The 5,000-nt window shown below is 50.5% G+C and overlaps 1 long non-coding RNA gene across 2 annotated transcripts; it reads left to right on the forward strand.

The window, feature by feature from the left end:
- The first annotated feature begins 1,577 nt into the window (after nt 1–1,577).
- LOC140646088 (uncharacterized) lies at nt 1,578–3,041 on the forward strand. Of its 2 annotated transcripts, none has more exons than XR_012040320.1 (3): nt 1,578–2,040; nt 2,326–2,478; nt 2,916–3,041. It is a non-coding gene; the product is annotated as an uncharacterized lncRNA (long non-coding RNA). The 2 variants fall into 2 exon arrangements; XR_012040318.1 differs by having other exon boundaries at nt 1,582–1,937.
- Nucleotides 3,042–5,000: the final 1,959 nt, after the last annotated feature.

Below are 5,000 nucleotides of genomic sequence, written 5' to 3' on the forward strand. Positions count from 1 at the left end.
AGTACCCATCTTTGCCCACACGGAGGCAGCAGCGAACACGAAAAAAATTGCACCACTGCGCGTGCGCGGCTCCCCAGCTGCAGTACCGACTTTTGTTCACACGGTGGCAGCGGCGAGCTCGGGACAATGCACCACCGCGCATGCGCGGCTCCCCAGCTGCAGTACCGGCCTTTGCCCACACGGAGGCAGCAGCGAGCACCCGAAAGTCCTCCACTGCGCATGCGCGGCTCCCCAGCTGCAGTACTGCGTTTTGTCCACCGGGCGACAGCAGCGAGCACCAACAAAATTGCGCCACTGCGCATGCGCGGCTCCCCAGCTGCAGTACCGACATTGGTCCACTGAGCGGCAGCAGCGAGCACTTGAAAATGCGCCACCGCGCATGCGCGGCTCCCCCCCTGAGGTACTGACGTTTGGTCGTCGGGAGGGTCGGAAGCCGGAACTGCAGCTCGGCACCGCGCATGCGTGTGCGCGCACCAGCGGATCTGCCATCCCGGAGGGAAGTCCTCGCGTCCGGCTCTGCTCTCGCACGCTGCCGGTCATCGGCAAGTAAAAATTCTGGGCTTGGCTTTGGCATTGTCCTGTAAGGGAAAGCTCTGGGTCGGGATGTCAGTTGCTTACTTGCTGTGGAATGGTCGTGTTTTTCAGCAATCGTTCCAAATAGAACGGGTTGGGTGGGGCAGGGCAGAGTAAGGGTCTTTGCAGGCACCTGGGAAGTAAAGTCTTGAACGTAGAAAAGCTTAAAGCATTTGCTGGACAGGAGGTTTCTCTGTACCCACTACATCCGTTGCTTATTAGCAGTGACCGATGTTTGTAAGAGTGCCGTGTGGAAGTGTGAACATTCGTTACTGAACTAAAACTGCTTTGGTTCTGTGTAGAAAGCAGAGGAACTACAAAACAACATAGCCCCCCGCCCTTTTTTTTTGGTTAAACGTACCGTGTTTGCAGGGCCTTAGCTTTCTATTGCCAGACTGGGCAAAGCTTCCCAAGCTCAGTTCCCCCACAGTCACCAAAAGTCTCCCATAGTTGCCAGGATGGTGAGTTAGTTTTGGGCTTCTAGCCCTCCGTTCCGCCATTGTTTTAGTCAGATCCTGAATGCCGCTCAGTTCAAGACTCACGAGAATTGCTTAAAGTTTGCATTTGGAAGTCATGCTTCAAACAATGAATTTTCAACAAAATTTTTTTTGACGCTAGCCAATGAACTCCTGTAATACTGGAGAAAAATGACATTTTTAGTGGCTGTTGAATCTCAGAGTGATAACATCGGCATCCCTGTTTGAGCCCTTACCGCAACCGTTGCAATGTTTGTTTACACGCTGCTCGGTTCTTTTGTAAAGGTGCGTAGCTGTGGGAGGTGCGTTATTCCGAAGGTGCTACGGCGCCGATGCTCTGGCTGTCGGCGGGAATGGGCAAAGCGGAAGGCTCTGTGGCTAGGGGAGAACGGCGTGGACGTGCGACTGCTCTCTCTGTTGCTCCGCAATTTCGACGGCTGGGTCGGGCTGCTAAATCGATGGAACGACTGGAAGACGTTTCCAGAAAAGTGAGTACTCTACTTCCCTTTATCTTTTAAAGTCGTCGTCTTTCTACAGACACCTGTCCACGGCTTAGATATTTGATTTGCGTGAAACAGACCCGGAATTTTGCTTGAAGTAGTGTTCTGATTCGCTGAAATTCCCCGTAGGCAGAGAGCAAGAATTACAAATGTTGCTTGGTGGTTGAAGATCTCAGGGTTGCTGTGAAAGCGAACTTGCCAGAATGAGTAGGAAGCAGCCTGAATTCCAACAGAGATACCATCTAAAAGGCCCTTTTCTTGACAGGAAAAGAGCTTCACGAAACGTCGGCGCTGTTTGCCGGGGGGCCTCCGACATACCTGTTCAGTCGTCGTGGGCTTTGTGCGATTCCCGCAGGCGCAATCTTGAAGAAATTTTGTACGGCAGCCGGTATCTTGGCTTCCTTTCTATCTCGCGCTTGGTCGCTTGCGCCTGCTAAAAACTTAATGGAGTGTCAAATGAACCCACAGGAAAACGTCCTCAACTCGTGCTGGTAGGGCAAGCCCGCCGTAGTTGATAAAATGGGAAAATAGCACGCTGTTTTGAAAAATTTGCCTTGCGAGGACAAGGGCTGTCTCCTGGCAGGCAAGTGAATTCTGTGACTGATTCCACCGCTCCGCCCGGGCACTTGAAGGAGGCGGTCCCTAAGGCAATGCAATCTAAAATGGGGGTCGTTTGGGGTTTTTAGTCATTTCTGAGGGATGTGAGGCTCGTGTGGGTGTTTAGCTTGTCCTGTTCTTTCTGTTCCTAATTCCGATCCCACTGACGGGCGTCAAAGAACGGTCGTGTTGTAGTCTAACGGTGTCGTCTACCGGGAGCTGGTGGAAGGCCAGGGCTTAGGTAAAGCCGATAAGGAGGATGCAGGCTGGAAAGCGGAACGTCTAAACGAGAATTACTGTCCTTGGGAGAGAAGCACATCCTGAAGAAATAGGTAAGCTAATTAAAATGGTTTGGGAACCATCCGAAACAACTAGTAGGAGCGTGATAAGAAGCACCCTCCCGCAAACTATCCTCGTTATCATCCTAAAAGTCACACCCCTCGAGCTGGAGACCCCGGCCCAAGCAGAGAGCCCTCACCGCTCAGTGTGCGCAGCACGTTAAAGTAGCGCTGTAGCTTTAAGTTGACATAAGAGAAATGTAGACCGATAGAAAACTGCTTTGTGTGATTACTTATGCATATGCATAGCTAGACCGTATCAATACTGTACTTGTATGACCGAACTCTGTGCTAGCTTTGCGGAGCTACCGCCTAGCACCCATCTCTGCGCAGACATGAAATAAACATACCTCTGCCCTGTGTGTATATTGGCATCTCGCACACCGGGCAAGCGACCTCACGCTTGTGGGATAACGGTTTTGGCACCCCAGATGGGACCGAGCCGACAGCCTCGCCCGGTTCGTCTTGCCGCGTCCGACGGGGAGAAGAGGCCTGAGCGGACTCCGGCGCGCACCGACCTGTCGACCGGGGACTCCTTCAGCTCCTCTCCTGCAGTCGGGCGGTGGCGACACAACGGTGCAATGCTAGCGAAAAGAGGTATTTTTGGGGGATAGGAGAAAAGGGGGAGTAGGGGCAAGATCTCTCGGGAAGCAGGCACCCTCTGTTCTGTTCTGGGCTCTGCATAAGACGCACCAGGAAAGATAGGTGGCAGTAGCGTAGTTCTGTTTGTTTCTACACGCCGTCCTGTTCAACAGAGGGAGACGTCCCTCGTTCCGGTTTGTGTAGAAATGCTGGGTTTTTCGGTACCGATGTGGGCGCTGCTGCTTCCCAGGAGGCACCCCTTTGCTCTCCTCTAGGATGCATCCTGAAGCATTGCAATAAATTTGGGGGAGATCCCACCACTAAGAATGGGCTAAAACGATATTGTAATCAACGGTGGCCACGATCTCGATTGGAAGACGGTGAAAAATGGCCTGAGAATGGATCCTTGAGATATAACGCTCTATCGGAAGGAATGTTGTTTTGTCGGAGAACGGAAAAATGGGATGGAATGCCTTACGTGGATATGGTTTTTCCGTTAAGACGCGATTGGGATATTAGGAAGAAAGGTGGTTCAGTGGATTCTAAACATCAGGTTGGAATATATGCGTTAAAAGAGAAAAAGGGAAAACCTCGTTGTATTGAATGGGAAAATTCGGAAGAGGATATTCAGCTGTTGGTAGCTCCTCCAAAACAGCCAGAATCTGATAGCTCAAGCGATAATGGAGTTGTGAGTGCTGTCTCTAAAAGAACAAGGGGACAGAAACCGATAGTTCAAGCTCCCCTCAGCCAGGCTCTAGGGCCTGAAGGAAGAGCGGTATCCGTACACGTACCTTTTACCGCTTCTGCTTTATTAAACTGGCAACGGGCAGTCAGATCCTATCGAAACGATCCAGAGGGAATGTATAGTACTGTTAATCACGACTCATAATCCTAACTGGGGAGATGTACAGGCTCTCCTAGAATATTTGTTTCCCCCTGAGGAGAGGAGAACAATTTTAGAGAAGGCTAGAGAGGGACTGGTCCAACAATGTGTGTGTGCGTGGGGGGGTGCCTAATACCATTACGTACCTCCCAAAGGAGGATCTGGAGTGGGATCCAAACACAAGTGTGAGGGATTACAGAGGGTAAAGGAATATCCAAAGTTAATTGGGTACGGGATTCAACATGGAGTGCAAAAGCCTAAGAATTTATCTAATCAGATCTCGATCCGGAAGATGATAGCAATTCAAAGTTATTGAACACGCCGTTTATTGGTCAAGCGGCAGCAGATATAAGAAAGAGATGACAAAAGGTAGAGGGCGAGGATGGCATGACAATCTCGCGGTTCTTGTCAGTCGCGTATAAGGTACGTAATAGTGGGGAGGAAACAGGAGAGAAGGAGAAGCGGGGACGAGTAACGCCGCAAGCTTCTTTGTTGGCTGCCTTGACAGAAGACCGAGAAAAAGGGAGAGAAAATACACGAGGTGAATTTTGTGGGCGAGGAAGGGGCCGTAGCAATAATAGTAGAAATGGTTATGACATTCCCCTGGGAATGAATCGGCGTGCAAATCGTAGCGAGAGGGCCGTTGGAAAAAAGATTGTCCGCCCCGTCTGAGTCATCTCGGGAAAGAGAGACAGAAGAAGGGGTTGGAGTCATGACGGAGATTGGGTTGGACTGAAGGGGGCCGGAGGAGTCTATGAACGTTTCCCAGGACGATCCTCTGGTTCCAGTCAAGCTGGGGAATGAAAGACTAGATTTTTTTAATTGATAGTGGAGCCACACATGCTGTAGTAAGTAGTTGTAGGGGACCCCTTAAGCAGAACTAAAATAAGCGTTGTTGGTGCAACAGGGAAAAAGACTTTAAGGCTGTTTTTACAAGCTATGGAATGTTCCACTGGAAATACTAAATGAACTCATGAATTCCTTTCTATGCCAGCATGCCCCCTAGCATTGCTTGGGTGGGATTTACTTGTAAACTGAATGCACAACTAAG

The sequence above is a fragment of the Ciconia boyciana genome, unplaced genomic scaffold (genome assembly GCF_034638445.1).
Source record: "Ciconia boyciana unplaced genomic scaffold, ASM3463844v1 HiC_scaffold_214, whole genome shotgun sequence".
Taxonomy (NCBI): Eukaryota; Metazoa; Chordata; class Aves; order Ciconiiformes; family Ciconiidae; genus Ciconia; species Ciconia boyciana.